Source organism: Pan paniscus, chromosome 22 (genome assembly GCF_029289425.2).
Source record: "Pan paniscus chromosome 22, NHGRI_mPanPan1-v2.0_pri, whole genome shotgun sequence".
In the NCBI taxonomy this organism is placed as follows: domain Eukaryota; kingdom Metazoa; phylum Chordata; class Mammalia; order Primates; family Hominidae; genus Pan; species Pan paniscus.
Window position 1 is genome coordinate 17,172,432 of NC_073271.2, and position 22,932 is coordinate 17,195,363.

At 35.8% G+C, this 22,932-nt stretch overlaps 1 long non-coding RNA gene across 5 annotated transcripts in view; it reads right to left on the bottom strand.

Annotated features, from left to right (window-relative positions):
• Positions 1 to 22,932, bottom strand: part of LOC129394953 (uncharacterized) — a 215,865-nt gene that overhangs the window by 120,482 nt on the left and 72,451 nt on the right. For all 5 annotated transcript variants that reach the window (XR_008622386.2, XR_008622389.2, XR_008622387.2 and 2 more), the window contains one exon: positions 22,243 to 22,328. This is a non-coding gene — a long non-coding RNA (uncharacterized LOC129394953). The remainder of the gene's footprint in view (positions 1 to 22,242; positions 22,329 to 22,932) is intronic.

Below are 22,932 nucleotides of genomic sequence, written 5' to 3' on the forward strand. Positions count from 1 at the left end.
CAAAATCTAATTGTTAATTACTTTTCTGTCCTGGTCTGTCATGTGAGTTGACACTATCGTCTTCTCTGCCAATAAGAGTTTTAGATGTAGGATTTATGAAAATGCATTATGATATAACCAAAAGCCAGTAATGGTGAGCTCTTAAGATAACTTCATCAAAATCCCACTTTGGGATTATTGCTCAACTGCTTGATTCATAATCGCCAGCCTGCCATGCCTTCCCCTGTAAATTCTGAAAATAAAAAGAAAATTCCAGTGTCGTCATTTAGATTTTCTTTAATGCCTCTGCCATCCACATCACAAACTTTGAAACTGGATATTTATTATTTTTAAAAAATTTATAGGCAGTGACAACTATGCCATTATTACTCTCCAGCTGACATCAATTTGAAGACAGTATGAATTCTAACATGCATCCAAGCTGGGCGAGGTGGCTCATGCCTGTAATCCCAGCACTTTGGGAGGCCAAGGTGGGTGGATCACCTGGGGTTGGGAGTTTGAGACCAACCTAACCAACATGGAGAAACCCCGTCTCTATTAAAAATACAAAGTTAGCTGGGCATGGTGGTGTGTGCCTGTAATCCATGCTGCTTGGGAGGCTGAGGCAGGAGAATCGCTTGAAGCCAGGAGGAGGAAGTTGCAGTGAGCCGAGATTGTGCCATTACACTCCAGCCTGGGTAACAAGAGCAAAACTCCAACTCAAAAAAAAAAAAAGTTCTATCCTTATATCAGATGTTATGTTTAGTGTACACATACGTTAATGCCTAGAGATATGTAGTTAGTGAAATGGTCAAGTCAAGGTTCAAAAAGAGGCCATCAAGCCCAAGCCCAAGCCCAAGATTAGAGCTATCTTTACACTTGCATATTCAATATTCTGGATGGGGGGAGGGGAATGGGAATTTTAAATAGAATTGGCCTCCATCTCCTTTCCCATAATAATTTCTTCTACACTTCTTAAATGCTATCCTACTACCGTCAGGTACAGAGCACCAGAATATTCCAGCCATGTGAGATTTCCTGTTTTCAACTCACAAGTTCTTCCTTGCTTCAGGTACAATTGCCTTAGACAGGGTATTGCTTGCTGTAACAACAAATAGATCTTTAAAATAAAATAGCTTCCAAAAGAGTTTCATAGAATGATCTTGGTTGGAATTCTATAAAAGTCTTCAGGAGTCACAGATGATGAAACAAATCTGCAACCGATGGTTTCCAAGGCTGTTTTTATCTTATAAATCAGAACAATGGGTGATTCCTAGTCACAACACTTATGGAATTAATTATTAGGCCGGTGCAAAAGTAACTGCGCTTGTTGTCATTAAAAAGCAATGGCAAAAAACTTTGTTCATTTATCCTGAATAAAATACAAAAATGTTATTCTTGGTGAATCAACTCTCTATAGAAGTAAAAAATAGCCCCTCATCTCCACTATAATTAGCATGTTGAAAGCATTTGCCTTTCAATGAATAATTCCTGCTGATCCAGTTAAACCAAAGTAAAATTAGGAATCAATTGCTACTTTCCTTTTTATTCAAGAACATGTCCTCTTAGAAGACAGAAAGGGTTATTTCATTTTTAGTAGATCGGTGAAGATGAAAAGGATGGCAATATATGAATGTGTACCTAATTGAAATGATTTAATGAAAAAAGAAAGATTTCTAAAGATATGAAAGACATCTTCATTCTCACGTTTATTGCAACATTATTCACAATAGCAAAGACATGGGAGCAACCTAAATGTCCATCGACAAATAAACGAATAAATAAATGTTATATATATACGCAATGGAATATTATTCAGTCTTTAAAACGAAGGAAAGTTTGGGAGGCCGAGGTGGGCGAATTGCCTGAGGTCAGGAGTTAGAGACCAGCCTGGCCAACACGGTGAAACCTCATCTCTACTAAAAATACAAAAAAAATTAGCTGGACCCGGCGGTGTGTGCCTGTAGTCCCAGCTACTTGGGAGGCTGAGGCAGGAGAATTGCTTGAACCCAGGAGGCAGAGGTTGCATTGAGCTGAGATCCCACCATTGCACTCAAGCCTGGGCAACAGAGCCAGACTCCGTCTCAAAAAAGAAAAAAAAAAAAGGAAATTCTGTCAGCTGCGACAACATGGATGAACCTAAAGGACAGGATGCTAAATTAAATAAGCCTTACACAGAATAACAAATACTATATGATACCAATTATAAGAGGAATGTAAAATAGTAGAGCGTCAGTTTCCAGGGACAGGGGAAGGGGGATATGGGGAAGCATCAATTAAGCAGCATACTGTTTCAGTTATACAAGATGAATAAGTCCTAAATCTACTGTACATTATAGTGCCCATAGTTAATAGTACTATATTGTATAACTAAAAATTTGCTAAGGTGATAGGCTTTTTAAAAGTGTTCCTATCACACATACACAAATAATAAAGAGTGTAGTGGGAAAAAAATGACATCAAAGAGTATGCCATTCAAGGATATCATAGATCATATAAAAGATATCATATATCATACAAGATCATGTAGATGACAGATGGAAAGATGGGGATTCCTAATGTAGTGATCTCACCCCAAATCAATGAACACTTCTAAAGTTTCTACATAAAAACAGGTTTTCAGGGGATACTCAGGATTGTATACAATTATGTTCTTCAGGGTCTGACAACAGATAAAAATGCTATCTAATAATAATAAAAACAACAGAAATCTATGCATTTTAGAGTACATTCACATATAACATCTCACCCTGGATTCATATCACAATTTTTTTTTTATGTTAGGACAAGTGTTATTTTTATGATTTTACAAATAAGGCAGCTCTGGCTCAAGTCAAACCATGACTGACAAGTTCAAGAATTCAACTCCAAGGTTTTCCCCGACATCATTTCTATCATTACTTCTTAGAGGAGTAAGTCATGGGTGAAGTCATTCATTTGCTTCTGGGAGAGAGCTGTGAAAAAACTGCATGCATCAAGAATCGTCTAATTCCTGAAGCCAATAATACCTGAAGTCATTTTATATAGTTTACTCACCCAGATGTTACCTGCAGTATATGCACCTTGTTTCACGATGGTCCCTGGTAAAGTAATATGCAGTATACAACCATGGTCCCCCAAAACTTGGAATTAGGCCTTGCTTCTTTTCCTGGCTTTAATGGCCTTTTGACTATTTTTCTCCGGCATTGTTTCACATTTACTTCAGTTCTACTCTGCATTCCAAACAAAAAATGTTCTCCCTAATCCCTCTGTTTCTTTGTTGGAAATTTAATGCTTCTATGTTTTCAAGACACAGAGGTAGCATAAAAGCTTAAAACCTCATATTGGTCCATACCTCTTTAGGAAAGTATCATGCCTCTATAAAATTGACCTATTCTGATCCTTCTGACTATTCTTCAAATGAAAGAGGTTGCCATATCATGAACTTTTTCATTGAAAAACTTGGCTTGGTTTAAATGCCCCCTTTCAGTAATTTTGTGGTAAAATGAATTGAATTGTCCAAAAATGACCACAGGAGCTCACTCTAGATTTCTTGGACAAAGAGCCAATTAAGATAGTTGGGAATAACACTCCAGTCTCACCCTATTCTCTCATCAGAAGGAACTACACCCAAATCTCAGCTTCCCACGTAAGAAGTCGCTGCCTTTTCTTAACAAGGGAAGTTATAACATCTCATGGGCCCCAAGCCCTCAAGGAGTGTGTGGCTGGTATTCCCAAACAACTCCTATCAATGGCTGGCATCAAAATTCCAGACTGCCTGAGACCAGGTTCCCTTTGTTTTCCCCATGTACAAGATAACTTTCTCACATTTGCTTCATAAAATGAAAATTAAAGGGAAGGCGATGTCTCTCCCCTAGAACATAAAATACCCTGTGGGCCCATGAGCATCCCAGGCCCTGACAAGCCTCTCTGTCGAGGGACCAGGAAAATCTGGGGTTTCTCTTTCTTTGCTGACCTGGCCTTGCAAATAGGACTTCACGGAATTCATCCAGAATCCTACCCACATGAGAAAGTTGAGAGACCCAGAAGAAACCTATTTTGCACAACACAATGGTTTGCAAGCTTTTACTTCTGATAGCTAAATGATCGTGCAACACAGCCAGGCACAGAGTGAGTGATGCAGAAGCAGTACGCACTAAATGTTATGGCTTTCACCTTCTAACCAGTATATGGTTACCAAAATAAAAATAAAACTAGCAAATCTCACCGTTTCTCCCTAAGCTACCAATTCCTTTTATTTGCCTAGCTTCTCTAGAATAGTGGCTTAATTAATTAGAAATAATTACCTTTACTTAAGCAGATCATACAGATGTTTTTGAATACTTCCTTCTTCAAATCCTATAGCACTCTGTTACTTTTTTTTTTTTTTTTTTGAGATGGAGTCTCACTCTGTTGCCCAGGCTGGAGTGCAGTGGCGCTATCTCGGCTCACTGCAAGCTCCGCCTCCCGGGTTCACGCCATTCTCCTGCCTCAGCCTCCCCAGTAGCTGGGACTACAGGCGCCTGCCACCACACCCGTCTAATTTTTTTTTTTTTTGCATTTTTAGTAGAGACGGGGTTTCACTGTGTTAGCCAGGATGGTCTCGATCTCCTGACCTCGTGATCTGCCCACCTCGGCCTCCCAAAGTGCTGTGATTACAGGCGTGAGCCACTTATTGGGACATTTAAAACACTCATTGGGAAACATTTCATGTAAGTGCTATTTATAAAAAATTTATGCCATTATTTCTATCCAAAGTAGATGCTTCCTATCACTAGAGAATACATATTTCAACTTGTCATAATTATTACTATTACTATAATAATTTAATTTTGTAAATTTATATATTTTAGTGCTTAGATGCTTTTTGTTATATTTTCTATGTTATATCCTGATTTCTGAAAAAGAATTTTACCCAAAATACTAAAAATAGAGAGCTAGAACTGAATTTATACTTTTATAACACATTAATGATACTGTATTTTTGTACTCTTAAATTCATAATAAATTTTTATTACTACTTCATTTTTAATATGTAATTGATTTTTATATGCATTTTGAAATTGTCTAACTACAAAAACAGGAAAATATAACAGTGGTTATCTCTTAGTAGTGGAATAATAGGTGACTGTTTTATTGATAGTCTGTAGTTTTAAATTATTTTAAATAACTATTTATCATTTAAGAACATTAAAAAATGATTTAAAAATCCAAAGCTGGCGTCTGGACAGTTTTGAAAAAGATGAAGGCTTTTTCACCAGTCATTATCAAACAATTTATACGAAAATAATGTCTTGACTCAGGGGCTCTGGGAGGAAAGTAACACAGAATATTTAAAAAGTAGGACACACCAGATAACTTAACTTTTTTTTCTTTTTTCCTTAAATCTTAACCGAGAGGAGTCAACCACTTTAACTCCCAGGGTTTTAATTTTCTTATTTAGGTACTCACCAAGTACATTCACTACTTTATCACTTTTTAATATCTGAATAATAAAATTGCGATGTTCTTTTTACTTGAAAGAACTACTCTCTTATTACCCATGATTGCATCTAGGTCTTTGCAAAGTAGCACGTATATAACTATAACTCATTGTTTCCTATGTACCAGGAAATAGTGTTTCTACTTGTCAAAAGTACCAAGAAGTTTTGCTTTAATTAGCCTAATTTTAAGGCTAATTAAGATAGGTGTCATTACAATAATTTGCCCAAGGTCACCTACAAGTGAGCAAAAGAATTAAAATTCAGATCTCGTTCTTTCTCCAGGGTCACCACCTGCCAGCTCCAGAGAGTATCCTTCACCCAGTAGCCTAAAGGACAGGGCACCCCCATTCCATCAAACACGACTGCCCTCTGCTCTGACTGTAGAATTGCTGTAAATCCCCTCTCAATATGCCAGGTTGCCTCCTAATTGCAGACAGGCAAATGTGGTAAATGGTCTTGCCTTAGAGCATACTGCTAAGTGGCCAAGTGAGCATAGACTTATCTGCTCCTCCTGTGAATTCATCAACGAACAGACAGCTGCATTATTGTTGCTATGAGAGAGGAAGCCACTGATTTAAGGTTGAATTTGCCATTACTCTCTTTCTGACTGACTCAGAAAAATAACATAAAAATAAGAAAGCTGTTTTGTTTGTGAATTCATTTTTGCACAATTTTCTTTTAGGAAAGCCACAATCAATAAAAGTTCTAACATTCGTATTTCCAGCTACTAGCAGGTAGTAAGGTTGCTTAATCTCTGCTGACCGTGCTGTGTGAGAGGCTATGTTCCCTGAGTTCAAACTATCCTGGCAATTTAGCATAATGCTGAGGCTACAGGTCTAGACCCCAGGGAAATTTGCTTTTACTTTGATAAACTGAGATTTCTCAATACTCCTGTAACAGCTGAGTGACTTCCCTCGTTCTAGAGAGAAAGCGCCCTTCTTTAATTTCTTCAGGGGATTTTCCCATTGGGTTAAATGAGAGCCTACTATCTCCTTCAGATAACACCATGTAACTGGCAGTGGGGGAAGTGGGGCCAGAGAAGAAAAGTAAATGGCATTTTTGGCATCAAATAGAGCCTCCAGTAAAAATACTAACCACTTTTTGCTGAAGTATTTACAGAAAAAGACCATTGTTTCAGGAAATTACTTGTGTTGAAAAATGAAAAAAATCTGTATATAGCAGCTTAATACTGCTCTTACTGTTTACTGAACTAATGTATTTTTGTCCCAGAATTTTACTTCTAAAGAATATACTCTAAATATTGCCATCTTTTCTATTCTGACTGCATTGTACATAATGAAATCACATTGGACTAAGAATTAGTAACATTAACAAATTCTAAGATGTTTCAGTACCTCTTATTGATCCTTTTTATATTAAAAGTGATTTTTTTTCATTACAGGGGATTGTAGAAATTATACAAACAGTAATATCAGTAAAATGAGTTTAAAATATTATTTGAAAAAACTACAACTTTCCTCACAACTAGTTACCTCCACTGAAGAGAATTTATTCATACTTTCTGTGGCAATGTGTTCTCTAGGCTCCCAACAGGATAAAGAATCTAGAACAAAAATATTTTTTAAAGTGGCAGAAAGATATACCCACTTTGAGCATTCATCACAATGTTACATTCCATGGGAAAAAAACAAAAGGGATTACACTAAATTTTAATGCACCTGATACCAAGCAACTTCAGCCATGCTAAACAAATGTAGGTAGGGGATGGGGCTGTCTGGTATTGGCAAAGACAAGTGAGCAAAGTATCTCACTTTACAGAAACCATTATTAACCGGTATTGGTGTCTTCCTAACTTAGATGACTCTTTCTCTAATGTGTGTTTGTCACATGACTTTCCTTACCCAGTGGGTTATCCTAAACTTCAGTACAATGCACTGTCCAGCTCATCTCAATATTTCCAACAACAAAAGTTAAAAATGTAAGACCATGATTTTTTCTGTTGTTCTCTATTTCACAAGTAGTCTACTTGGAAAGGGTCAAAACATATCTGGATCAGTTTCCTTCTAATCTGTCCACTTAGCTCAATAAAGTGCTCTGCATTTTTACCAGATCGAACTTTGGAAACAAAAATGGCTCTTACCAAAGTCTAAAATGGAGATTTTAACTAACATCAAGGGTTGCTCCAAGCAGACTCTCATATTTAGAGGTATCCAGGAGGCCGGGTGTGGTGGCTCACACCTGTAATCCTAGCAGTTCCAGCACTTTGGGAGGCCGAGGCAGGTGAATCATCTGAGGTCAGGAGTTCAAGACCAACCTGATCAACATGGTGAAACCCCGTCTCTACTAAAAACACAAAAATTAGCTAGGCTTGGTGGTGGGAGGCCTGTAATCCAAACTACTCAGGAGACTGAAGCAGGAGATTTGCTTGAACTCTGGAAACGGAGGTTGTAGTGAGCCAAGATCACGCCATTGCACCCCAGGCTGGGCGATAAGAACAAGACTCTGTCTCAATAAAAAAAATGATGAAATAGATGTATCCAGGAAAAATTTAGGCCTTTTTTGTGCTCCCCAAATCCCAATAGTTTAAGTTGACTTCTGAAATCTCTTACACTGCTCTACTCTTGTCCCATAGCCCTATTAGACTATTGCTAAAGAAAAAAAAAATCAATGACATCTAAAGCATGGTTAGACTAACTTTTTTCAAGACCATCACAATAGATACAGGGACTATGGCAATGGGGTCTTGCAGTGGGGAGTGAGATTGGGCTTCACTCCAAATATAGGAAGGGAAAATAAAAATTTATGGACAAAGAGAAGGGTGGGGGTCAGTGGATGGAAAATTACTAAGAAATGTCAGGGTTAAGGGGATTCTGATTCAGCTGACCTAACAGGATTCTTGCTGAAGACAGGCCCAACATGATTAGACACCACCTCAGGGAAGGTGGAAGATGAGGAGCCCAACTAGATATCGAGCGTGATTTGATATTAAGTGTGCAGGGATCTTGCTAAACTGACTTAGCAGGATTCTTGCTAAAAGTGAATTTTAGAAGAAAGCAAACCTAGGTGAATACTCAGAGCTTGACTAAAGTTTGGTAAAGGAAGAACCTATGTCACTGCACAAGTCAGTGAGTATCCAGCTTCTTCCTACCTGGTAGGCACTTCTAAATTTCACTGTAAACATGTGCGACTTGAAGTTACAGAAAGGATAGAGGTGCAGCAATAGCTACCACTGTCTTCAAAGAAATAGTACCCTCTGTCCCAAACCTCATTTTTGGTTGTATATACTGGCTAGAAGTGGTTGGTGGATGAGAGTCAGAGAACCTGCTTTTAGCCACTGTTCAGCAAGTCCTGCTATTGATGCTTAAAGAAACTCTCTTGAGAATGTCATTGATTGTCCCTAGCTTTGGAACTTCAGCCAATATTCTGAGTTATTATGAAAAATTTGTCATTTTTTTTACTTGAGAGAAAGACTGAAGCTATTCAAAAATGAACTGGTTCTTAAAAATATATTAGGAAGTTTGAAAATGCACCTATGCCGAAGGCTTTATGCCTCACATTTCAGAGCGAAAAAAATCAGAGTGTTTAGGCACAATCTCTTCTCTCAAAGACAAGACAGTTTAAAACTAACAGGAGTGCTAATAGCAGGAATGAAGGAGACACAGAAAGTCAAAGGAAGCAAAGCAATCTTTTCATTGATCTATGTATAAAATCGTGATTGAATCCCTAAAGTAAGAAACATGATTGACATGGGTATAGAGCTTACTGGTAAAATGCAATTCATACCCTTCCTATATATATATATATATATACCCTTCATATATATATATATATATATATACCCTTCATATATATATATATATACCCTTCATATATATATACCTTCATATATATATAGCTTCATATATATATACCTTCATATATATATATATCTTCATATATATATACCTTCATATATATATATGTATGTACACACACACATATATATATGAAGGGTATGAATATATATATATATATGAAAGGTATGAATGTATGTGTGTATATATATATCTATATATATGCACACACACACAATATTTTTGCATCAGATTCCACCTCAGAGACAAGAGTCTACAATTGTTCACATCTGTAAAAAAGCTGCAAAATCAGTCATAAGGCAAAATTGAAAAAGTAAAACCCACTTAATGGTGAAGTGAGGTTGAGGGTAGAGAAGAAAGAGAAGTCAGTTGAAACTGAGATATAAGAACATTTGTATAAAGTCAGAACTAAGAATACAGGGAGAAAAAAACAAAAGTTAGAATTTTCTTAAGTGATGAGACAGTTATCATATCTCAAAGATAATTTAACACAACGGTTCTTTAGATTTGGATTTTTCACTTTGGTAACATTAAGCACTATTCACTGCCTGCCAAAGAAAGAAAAGCAAGTTGACTATTCCTTCAGAAAAAAAAAGTGTCTACTAAAAAGAATGAAAATAATACTAAAATGCATACTGTGCCCAGATAAATAAGAAGACTTATCAAAGGAGTATTTTGAAGAAAGTTATTTTGGGTCCTGGGATTTATTTTAAAAATCTAAGCCTTTCAACAAACTGCTTTTCCTAAAATTCAGATTTTTTTTTAATGTGATACAGGTTAGAAATTTTAGAAAATCTTTCTCTCTCTCTCTCTCTCTCTCTCTCTCTCTCTCCATCCACATTTATTCCAAAATGTTGTCCATATTTATCTCTACATCTGGGTCTCTGGAAATTCTGGACTCTATGTTACCGGAATGAGGTATTTAGAACAGCTGAAAAGATAAAAATTAACACATTTTATATAATAACATGAAAGGATAGTCCCTTCATTCATGAATTCATGTATTGAGAGTCGATTGTAAGCTGGATATATGTGAGGTACTGAGAATTCAGTGGTAAATAAAACCAGACTTTTTTCCATCCCCAAGGAACCCAGGATTTAGTAAATAAAACAATATTCAGATAATCACACAGAAAAAAATACAAAATTGCAAACTATAGTATCGCTAGAAAAGAGAGATGAATTATGCCAATAGAGTCTTAATAGTAGGATTTGACTTGGTCATAGCCGTCATGGAAGACATCACAGAAGAAGCAACAACTGAGCTAAAAAATAAAGAAAGAATAAATATGAACTAGAGGGAAAGTTGTTCTAGTGTAAGATGTGCTGGGGTAAAGGTCCTGTCTCAGAAGACACATAGAGTGTTTGAGGAACTGAACGCCAACAGGAAGGTGGGAAATATTTGACTGAGGTTGATGACATCATTAGATGCTTGTTTCAAAATGAACAATCTGTTTTGTGATGTGTGGACAATTGATTTTATTGGGCTAATACTAGATGGAAAGTTATTGTTTAGGAAGGTATTGCAATATACCAGGTGAAGAAGATGTTAATAGCAGAGAAAGAAAGATAACTGGAGATACAATTCTGATGTAAAATTGAGAGAACTTAATAAAGAGTTTACTATCAAGAAATCTGAGAAAGGAAAATGTCAAAGAAATCATCTAGCATTCCAGCTTGTTTTTTTAAAAAAATTGACAATGTTACATTAAAGTAAGTTCATATTGTGAATAAAAGGGACAATCATAATTTCAACTGAAAACATGTTGAATTTGAGCTACTTTTGCTCAAACCAAGCAAGGATTTCATACATAATTGACATGCAGATTACAAAATGAGAGTAGAGATCAGGTGCAGTGATTTTTTTTAAAAAAGGGTCTCATGGATATAGGCAAGAGTTTAATTTCTCAGTATTAATGCTATAACTTAATCAATAAAAACTATGGAAGATTTAGATTTTTGAGAAGGACTACGAAAAACATTTTTTGTTTACGCTCTATTTCCCTAAACAGAAACAGAATCTACTTTCTACCACAGTCCCCCCGGTTCAATGGCAAAAAAATGTGATCAAGCCAAATGAAATGGAATGGAATGGACTGAGAGAAATAAAGAAAGAAGAAGCATTTCCTATTGCAAAAACTGAGTAGAAAGGTTTGAGACAATGAAGAAAAAGAGAAAGAGATCATAGATAAGGGACTTCTTTATATCTATATTGGGTTGCATGTAGATATGGATGGATAGGATTTTAAAAATAGAATGATTTCTGTACTTTAAGTCAGAGCAAGAAAGGAGGATAGTTTGATCATCCAATGAGATCTATAGACTATACTTTGCTTTCTTCTAAACTTTAAGGATCAATCTTTAGGGCAAGAATCTATAGGAAAATTGATCTGAAATGTGGTATGTAAATTTAAACTTGAACTCAAGCATACTATAGATCTGAGTTTGATTCAAAGCTCATTATAGAATTAAGTCAGTTAGCAGGCCAGGACATCAACAAAACTGTTACTTATATAATGTCAAAGCAGAAAAGGCCAAAGTAATACTGGTCCCTGGAGTAACTGTCTTTGGAGATGGATATCAATGGAGGACAGTGATTGCAACTATAGAGCTTTGTTGATTGGTGGGCCATATTCCGAAGATATCATTGAACAAAAGTGAATCTTTTGCTTTGTTATGTGATTTTATCAAATAAAGCCCTGGAGGAGACACCTAGGGCAAGGCAGCTAATAGACAATGGTTCACATACATGTATTGTCCAGAACATAACTATTAAAAAGAATACAGTTGCCTCTGCAGAAGGAAGGATGATTCTGAGCAATATTGTGAAGTTGTGGGAAGGACTCAGAGCAACAGATATGGCACAGGAAGTGCCAGGTTTCTGGACTGATATCCTGGAACAAAAGATTGATCAAGTGAAGCAGCTTCACATGGGTCTCCAATATTGACCCCCAGTTTAGTTGTGATTCACTAGGGGAACCCACAGTGCTGAGCATGTAGTCACACTCATGGCAATAATTTATTACAGCAAAAGAATGAAGCAAAATTAGCAAAGGGAAGATGTGCACAGAGCCTATTATTGGCCAAATATTTGTACTTCCCCAAAATTTGTATTTTAAAGTCGTAACCCTCAATGGGATGGTATTTGGAAATGAGTCTTCTGAGAGGTAATCAGGATTTGATGAGGTTGTGAGGATGGGGCCCTGGTCTGGTGGGATTAGTGCCCTTAAAATAAGAAATACCAAAGGGTGCTTTCTTGCTCTCTCTCTCTCTTTCTCTCTCTCTCTTTCTCTCTCTGTCTCTCTCTCACTCTCACTCTCACTCTCTCTCCTTCTATCTCTGCCACATGAGGATATATTGATAAGGTGGCCATCTTCAAGCCAGAAAGAGGGCCCTCACTAGAACCTGACTATGCTAGCACCCTAATCTCAGACTTCCAATCTCCAATACTGTGAGAAAATAAATTTCTGTTGTTTAAGTCACCCATTTTATGATATTCTCTTATGGCAGCCCAAGCTGACTAATACAAGGCTTTTCCAGAGTAAGCCAGGTGCAAGCTTCCAAGAGTCCTCCCTTAATTGAGTCACACAGTATATGCTTAATTCCTCCAGCAATAAGCTATGACAACACATGTAAAACATTGTCTACCAGAAAAAAAACTCATTAAAGACTCAGTGCCTAGGCTTTTAATTGAGGGATGCTCATGGAAGCACCCTCTACCCAGTATGTTCCAAAATTTCAGACTCCTAGTAGGAAAGCAGGTGTTCAGCTATTGTTTGTACAAACAGATTAGGCAGAGTAAGCCATTCTTATTAGTTCTGCGAATGGTGGAAAGCCTCCCTAAATCCCATATGCCAGCTAAGGGCCACTCTTTCTAGCAGGCATTTCCAAAGATAGCAGTTTCAAGCCTGTTATGTTAACTCTTTTCTCCATATAGCCCAATCTAGACCCTGCCAGGTACAGAAATCCAAGGAATTTTTAAGGGAAGCAAAGTGAGTGTTGAAAGATGAAGCATTTGAATGGTGCATTGAAGATAAAGAAGAAAAAAAATGACAGCATAAAATCTATAAGAGCTTGAGAAACACAGACAGTTTTTTGTAAGCTTCAGTGGCCTTGCTTTGAGGTGGTACCTGGGGTGAAAGCCAAGACTGCAGTGTTACCTGTACTTGACTGGTTACTGGCATTAGATGAAGAGTTCGACAGCATAGAAATTGCCAAGGAAACATATGTGTATTGTGAGGCCATCTGGCATAAGAAGTTGAAAAGAATTTCAGCTTTGTAATAATATGAAAATATTGTTTGCAAAAGGCAGTGAAAAGGAAGTCTGGGAAATATGGCTCAGAAAGTTAAGCAATGATCACAAATATGTAGGTGGAGCTTACTTCATTTAAAACTTGGTTGTTTTCGCCTCATCCCCAGGCTTTCAAGGAACCTGGGAGCTTCTCTCCAAGATCTCCTTTATTGTTACAATTAATTCGGGTGAAATATTGCAGGAGAAAGCCATAACACACAAACACATTCCAGTCTTGGGATGACAGTATTTTCACTAACTAATAGATACTTTAAGAAAGTACAGGCCGGGCACAGTGGCTCATGCCTGTAATCCCAGCACTTTGGGAGACCGAGGCGGGTGTATCATGAGGTCAGGAGATCGAGACCATCTTGGCTAACATGGTAAAACCCCGTCTCCAAGGAAAAAATACAAAAAAATTAGCCAGGCGTTGTGGCAGGCGCCTGTAGTCCCAGCTACTTGGGAGGCTGAGGCAGGAGAATGGCGTGAACCCGGGAGGCAGAGCTTGCAGTGAGCCGAGATAGTGACACTGCACTCCAGCCTGGGCAAGAAAGCAAGACTTCTTGCTCATAAAAAAAAAAAAAAAGGACAGTACTTCAGTACTTTATACTGGAGACAGGGAACCACAGCCTCAGGGATACTTTATGATGGAGACTGTGGATGGAGACTGAGGACATTGGAGAAATTGTCTAGCATGGGATTCTCTGAATTCAGGCACATTCCAAACAAGGAAAATGATGCTGAATTTGTTATTTTTAGAATTATTCAAATTGATGGAAGACAAAAATTCAAAGGCTATCCCCGGTAATGTTCAAGGATATTCCTAAACAAGTTATGTAACAGAAATTTAAAAAGCAGAGAATTTTCAATACAGAACAGAGCAGTGAAGTTTTCAAGTGCATTTTCTTCTGTAATCATTCAAAACCGTAAACAATTGGGAGCATCAGTTTCATAGTTCATCTCTTCCAGTTCAGGAGAGAGAGTGCCCTAATACCCACGCAGAAGTATATAACAAATTTAGGAACTATTTTTCAATTGGTTTATGTTAAGTGTCAGCTTTGGCAGCATAACAATGACTTATATCTATGTGTAAATTCATATGAATAGAGAAATCACGTATACATATTTGTGTATACACATGCACACATATATACATTTTAAAAATTATTAATACATTGGGTCAGAGAATGAAAAGTTTTGATACAGAAACTGATAGTAATAAGTAGATATAAACTACCAGGCTGCTACTGTGCTGAAAGGTCAATTTTTATGTCATTATGGACTCATTCATTTATATATTAAAAAAATGAAGCCAAAAAGCATAACTAGAACCAGAGTCATGGTTGGAGCTTTCAATTGTTTTCAATTGCTTGTTCAACTGCATATAATCAGTCAACTAGGCAGTTGGCTTGTAGGGAATCTCCTAGGCTTTAGGACACTTATGATAATAGCTATGGTCTGATTGGCACTTGCCCTACCCTACAAAGATTGCACTTGAAAGTCAAACTTTGAGATAATGGAGGTGGAAGCAACTGGCACTACTCAGTGTAAATGTGTGTTTCATACAACCACTACTTCAGGAATGGTGAATCCCTTCTATAACCTGCTATTGAAGGTATAATGATCAAGAGTATGAGGCACAGTCAATGTGTCTAAGTCGAACAAAAGAAAGAACAATTGAATTATGTGAATGGAGGAGGTAGAATTTCAGAGAAGCACAGGAATATCTTCTCACAAATACAGACACAAATATATATATATACACACACACACACACACACCTACACATACATATAGCCCAAAACATCAACAAATAAAAATACACAAGTATTTATATCATTAGTCAAATTTGCATTGGAACTGGTTTACAAAAGCTAAATTGAAGTAGAAAAATATATTACATGCTCAGAGAAAAATTGAGAAGTACCTGGGATTTATCTTTGGTTCTTTGTGGATTTTACATATAATGCTTGAATAAAAACTCTTCTTTCTTTTTCTCCCTAACATAATGTAGAAAAGGGATAAAAACGAAAATGATAGTTTTCTAAAAATACATTCTTTAGAATCATAATGTCTTTGGGCTAGTTAATAGGCATTATGCAAGCATACAAAAATTGCTATGTTTAAATATGTGAAAAACGTTAGATCAAACAATTACACAGATTTTCTTGGTGCAGATATGGAAAGAGCTATAATATAACATTGTATACACAATCAGCAGAGAATAATGAAGTTTTATTTTCCAAAATGAAATCTGATGTAGGGAACACTAATAAGCTACAAAAGACATTTGGAAAAATGTTAATCTCAGAAGGTTTTCTCAGGTCTTTTCATACACAGAATGTTATTTTTAGGGCACGTGGTATAAAAATATGTGTTTAGTCATTGTGGTCAGCTTCTGACACAGAGTTCCAAAAGCCCTTGGAATTCCGTGAGTGATAGGAAGGTCTTTTGTTATTCATAAAGAACCCTTTTAGACACACCTGAGTTTCTACTTGAGTTTATACCTTGTTGAGGTCCCTAGTTAGCTTCAGGATGAGGACTGGTCACCAGAAAGACCAATCACATGATTAGAGAACTGGAAATTTCAGCCCTACCCCCTGACTTCTGGAGAGAAGGAGGGGGCTGGAGACTGGGTTATAAAAACTCCTGAACAACAAGATGTGGGGAGCCTCCAGGCTGGTGAACACATTTATGTGCTGAGAAGGTAGAGAGTACGGAAAGGGTATGGCAACTGTGCCACCGTCTGCCTCCTATACATTGTTTTATGTCTTCCATTTGTCTGTTTCTGAATTAATCCTTTATAAAAACCTGATAATTTCAAGGAGAGCACTTTCCTGAGTTCTGTGAATCATTCTAGAAAATTGTGGAACCTGTGGAGTAGGTCCTACGGCTGACTTCTCAATTTTTCTCTGAGCACGTAGGAAGCCCTGAACTTGTGATTGGCTGGACTGGACGAAACCATGGGGAGGCTGAGAAGCCCATTTGCAGCTGCCAGCTGAAGTGGGGGTGGCTTCGAGAGACTGAGCCCTTGACCTGTGAGTCTGCACTAGGTCCAGGACTTAGAGTCAAACTCGAGTTGTTAGACACTCAGTTGATGTTGAATAATTAGAGCATTGGTTGTTGGTGTGGGAAAATGCCATACATTTTGTGTCATAGAAAAAAAGTACCGCCCAGGCGGAGGGAAGCAAAATAAAGAAGCTGATGCTGCCCAAGGTGATCAGTCCCAGCCACCAGTTCTCAGCCAGTCCTCACTGCCTTTAGAACTGGGAATGGTGACTCTTAACCCTGGCAGCACGGAAGCACCATTTCTCCAGGCCCCATTTCAGAAAATGTTACTTTTAATTCTAAATGTGATTGTCCCATAGTATATATAAAGGCCACATTTTATAGTGTACAACTTGATCAATTTTCGCAAGCTATCTCATGCAATCTAGGAAACAGCTTTTCCTTGATTTGTAAGTTTTCTTTATTTGTTCTGGCTATGAGATTTCTACTGGATATATGAAATGTGAAAATCGTTTTGCACTTTGTAGTTTGAATTTTCACTCTCTTCATGTTTTTGATGAATCAATGTTCCTAATTTTAATATAGTTTAATTTGACACTTTGCAAGTTTTGGACCCTGCTTCAGAAATTATTGCCTATTCAGAGGTCAAGGTTATCCCACATTTCCCTCTCAAACCATCACCCCTCAAACCATGGTAATTTTATTGTTAAAAGCATACATGCTATTTTTTCTTTTAAATATTAAGATCTGCACTCCATTTAGATTTTATTTTTGTCTATGGTATGGGGTTGGTGTCCAGATACTATTGCCTGCTCCAAGATTAAAACAAATTTTTCTTCTTGAATCTTTATTATTATTATTATATTTAGATCTGCAATTCATCTAAATTTTTTTTTGTGTACAGTGTGAAGTAGGGGTAAAGATACTACCTTTTCATATATCAATGTCTAATTTACATATATTGACAACACAATTATTTTCTGACTTCATTGAGGTGCCACTATTATCATAAATTAGATGACATTACATGTCTTGAGGTACCTTTAGAATCTATATTCTGTTCTATTTTTTTCTATCCTTTGTCGGAATCATAACGTCTTAGTACAGCTTTATAATTTTATAGTAGAATCACAGTTGTTACTACAGTTTCCCTGGGTTTGTACTTCTATTGGAGATTACTTTGTCTTTTCGTGGCACGTTGTATAAATATATGGATTCATAATGTGTCAATGTCTGAGAAAAAAAGTCTATAAGTATCTTGATGGTTTTGCAAATTTACAGATAAATTTGAGCAGAACTGACATCTTTACAACATTCAGTCTCCAGAATATACATGGTATTTGCTTTGGTCATCATTAACTTATTTCAATTATATTTTATAGATTTTAATGTGATCTTACAAACCTTTGTTTTATTTTTAGATATTTAATTATTTTATTGCTTTGTAAATAGTATTACAGAACTTGTTTACCCTTTATTCTTATCTTAAATTTCCAACTGTATTGTTTTATTTGTGGTAGAAATACAATCGCTCTTTTTTAATATTGACTTGGACCCTGTGATAATTGTAAATTTGCTAATTTAGTGAAATCATTTATAGAATAATTTTAGAGTTTTTTTGTTGCCATGTTATAGTCAAGAAATTAAGTTTTGTTTATTTCTTTCCAATCCTTATGTCCTTATATATCCCCCTCCTTTTTTTACTTATTTATTTTTGCCTTATTGCAACGGTTAGTTTCTCCACCACAATATTACAATGGAAATAGTGAATATGCTCATTTTCTTCCCCCTCTACAGGGAAAATATTTTCTATTTTTTTCTTTTAAATCACTGAATGTATACTCACTCTAGGTTTTCTGTAGCTATCTCTTGCCATTTTAAAAAGTTTACTTTTTCTCCTAATTTGCTAAAAGATTTTTCATGAAAGCGTGTTAAATTTTAGTCTAATGCTTTCTTTTGGCTTCTATGATATATTATTTTTTCTCGAATGTTCTTGACAGGATTTAGAATCATGGTTTTGTTAGCCACCAAAAAGTAGTTAGGAAAGGTTACCTTCATTATTCTATGTTTTGTACAAGATTGCGGTTGTAGCTTTCTTAAGTGTTTGGAAGAATTCACTAGTCTTCACCATCTGCTTCTGGAGTTTTCCTGTGGAAACGTATCTAAAATAACAAATTTAATTTCTTTGACATATGCCTTACTACTGAGATTGTATATGTCATCTCTTAACTTTGGTAAGTTTTACTTATGGAGTAACGTGCTCATTTTAACCATATTATCAAATTTCTTTGCTTAAAGTTGTTTGTAGTGTTCTTTTTTATTTATATGTATAGAGCTTGTGTTTATGTGCCCGTTTTTATTTTTGTAATTCTGTTCTCTTTCATCCTGATCAATATTAGATATTTATAAAATTGATTAATCTTTAAAGTTTCAATCATTGCTTTGGTTACATTCTCTATTCTGCATTCTTTCTTTCTTTCTCTCTTTTATTTTTTTGAGATGAAGTCTCACTCTTGTCCCCCGGGCTGGAGTGCAATGGCACAATCTCAGCTCACTGCAACCTCTGTCTCCTGGGTTCAAGCGATTCTCCTGCCTCAGCCTCCTGAGTAGCTGGGATTACAGGCACCTGACACCACGCCCAGCTTACTTTTGTATTTTTTGTCGAGATGGGGGCTTCACTGTGTTGTCCAGGCTGGTCTCGAACTCCTGACCTCAGGTGATCTGCCCGCCTCAGCCTCCCAAAGTGCTGGGATTACAGGCACGAGCCACCATGCCCGGCCTATTTATTTCATTCATTGCTGTTCTTTATTATTTATTTTTCCTTTACGTAGTTTTGATTCTTTAGATGAAAAATTAAATTGTTGATTTTTACCCTTTGTTCTTTCTCATATATGCAAACTGGCTATCATTTTTTTCTTTAAACAATGCTCTAGCTGCATCTCACAATTTTTTATCTTAAAATTTAGTGGAATAATTTTATAATTTTATACTGATTTATTCTTTTATCCTTGAATTGTTTACAAGTATATTCTTTAATTTCCAGGAAGTAGAACTGTTTTTAGTTATAATTTTGTTGGGATTATAATTAATCCCATAATTAGAGGACATATTTTAAATTATTTTGGTATCTTAAATTTTGGTGAGGCTTTGTTATAGCTTATTGCATAGTTGATTCTTATTAATCTCATAATTAAATAACATATTTTAAATCATTTCAGTATTTTAAATTTTTGTGAGGCTTTTTTATAGCTTATTGCATGGTTGATTCTAGTTAAGCTCAGATGTACTCCTAAAAAAAAAGATAAATTCTGTTTTTCTTAGGTGCAGTGTTCTATGTTCTAAATATATCAATTAGTTCAAGTGTATTAATTGTGATGTTCAGATCCATTTTTCTTTTGTCTTATTTTTGTATGACTTTCTATCAACTATGTAAATACTCCAAAGTCAAAAATCCTTCCAGGTGGGCTTCAAGCAAGTGAATGTTTCAATATTGCCTCAGGTGCTTCTAATTTTCAGCCAGCTTTGAGAAGCTTCAGTTGAGAGATTAATGTCTTGGTCATTGATGTAATCCTTAAATAGATGACAGTAATCCATTTAATGCACAAGTTTATACTAAACACACATCTCAGGATGTTCTGCAGAATAATCCATAATCTGTCTTATTTTTTCAGTAAGACAGTTTTCCTGTAAATTTAATAATGCAAAGGCATACTTCCTTCATAGAAAAACATTATTTTCTCTCTAACATTACAACATTTCCTAAATGGTTAAAATAGTAAGGGAGCCTAATTCCATAAAATCTATCTTGAAAATTTCAACTGTTGGAAAAAAAAATTCAAATACAGTATTCTTCTGTTGCTAATTATTCAATAAATCACAAAAGGAATTCTTTATTGTGATTTATTTTTCACACTAAATATTCTCAGCTTATGTTTGGTAGTAGCAACTCATCAAAAAAAAATTTTAAAAGGGAGAGTAAAAGAAGCAAAATGAAATCCCCAAATCAGGCAGGTGTAACTGGTAGCCTAACAGCAAAATTTGGCCCTCGGACATTTTTTGTTTGGCCTATAGAATTTTTTAAAACTTTGCCAATATTTTTAAACTGAGAGATGTTATATAAAAATGAAGATTCAAATTTTTTGAGATGTTAGAAACTTGATGGGACCACTACCATGATTTTATCAGCACCCCACTGCCTCCCATGTTGGAGGAAGCATCTGCATCCTAGTAGTTTTATCCACATAAGGATCTTGGTTGGCAGTGTGGGTAGATTATTTGCAAGCCCAGCTATAAATAAGTTCTATAATTTTAAGCATCCTAATTATCACCATTCATTCCACACTTTGTCAAGTGGAGTGTGTTTGGGGTGCTGATTGGGTGGAAGATATTATAGATCAATCTGTAGTAGAGATTGTCAGAGACAACTGCAAATAATATATGGAGAAATCTGCATCAAACTTGTAAAATCATATGATTGGAGATATTTCTAACAAAGTTGTTAGTGGAATTTTAATTAGATAGATGTTAAATCTGAGGGTTTTTAATTAAAAAAATACAGATATTAACACAATCCTGGTAGGCGGAGACATGGTGTTAGAAATAGGAGTAACAATGCAAAATAGACCTAGAAGAAAAAACTGGGACCTAGTTGTTGCCTTCTAAGAAATCTCCCTCCCTTCCCCAAGCTCCATGCCATTGAAGCAGAGCAGAAATAAAGAATTTCCCACAATAACCAACATACGTACATATTATATGGGTTTCTTGAAGTAGCCAGGAAGTTCACTATTTAAAATCCAGGGTCAATGTCATGTAGCATTTACTGTTAATAAAACTTAATGAACGTGTTTGGAATGATGACTATCGTAAAAGCATGACATTTCATGGAATCAGAAAATTAGTTCAGAGAGAACTTGTAGGGAAGCTGACTTGATTATAAGCTTCTGAGTTATGTGGAATCTGTTTATAACATCATTCTGCCTAAAAATATTGCTAGTCCCAATATCTAAGATAGAAATACATCTTCAGGGAGGAAGGGGTTAAACTGCCCAACAGCTGTGGCAAAATAAATAGTTATTCACATTATTTTCCAAGATGAGAGAAAGAATTTATTTTGGATTCTATTGCTTCTTTAGATCCAGAGAAACACAGAGGACAACAGAATTTGGATATACTTTAGAACTAAAAGAAAATCCATAACCTGATTCCTCTGAGTCTGTGTAGATTCTAGAATGTATGTTAACTGGAAAAAAAAAAAAAAAAGAAAGCAATATTGTGAATACCAACAACTCTCTCTTTCATTAAGAAAAATGGATGAGATCAAGTCAGGGTTTAAGTGTAAGACAGAGAAAGAAACCTAATTAACACGAGTGTAAAAGCATTCTAGATAATTCGACAAAAGTGTTGAAACACGGAAGAGGGTTTCTCTTTATGAACCTTACAGATAAAGAATAATTTCTTTCCTAACTCAATGCAATTAACTTTAGCTGACAGGAAGGGAAAAAATAAAAAAAATATATGTAGTACAAAAACATTTGAAAAAATACTACAGTTAATCTTTGGATAACAGCACCAATGTAGCTTTAAAATTTGTTATAATACAGAATTTTTCCACCTTAATTTTATATAATTTACTAACATATATAGATAAGAAAAGTCTTTATAATCCTCCAGCACTGTGTTTACTCACCCAGATAGTTCCAGGATTAACTATTGGAGGCCTCCACAGATGTCTATATCTTATTCTTTACCTTCCTTGAAACTGGAAACCATTCCCTGTGAAGAAATATTATGAAAAGTTACACAGATGGCCTTGAAACTTAAATATATAATTGGAATTTCTCTTTTCCTCACCAAGGAAAAGAAACAGTTCTGGTTGGAGGTGGGAATAGCTAGTTATCCATGACCCAATTTATAGCTCTATTTCTAGCCCATTAAATTCTATATAGGCAAAAGTTTAAAACTAGTCCAAGAAGGCAAATGACATACTTTTAAGCACTTAAGAGAAATTACCAAGTTGTCTACTTTCTCAGTGTAGGACTATTATTTTTTGGGTTGTCTTTTTGTAAAAATTTTTAGTGTTGAACAAATAATAAAAGCAATTATACAATGAGTGAGCATTCCCTTAATCTATTCCTAAGAAAAATAATTTCTTGTGGTACAGCTTCATTTTCATATGAAAAAATTTTACTGATTTTTATAGGCCTTTTATAAATGAACATTTTGGAGAGAAAATGTGGAGCCCGGGGAAGCATGTCTCCAATAATGCAAACAGTCTTTATTATAATATCTTCCTGGATTTTCTCATAGCTTAGACCCCTTTTTGTTTTTAATTGATGTTCTATTTATATTATGCTAACATAATTACTCTTTGATATGA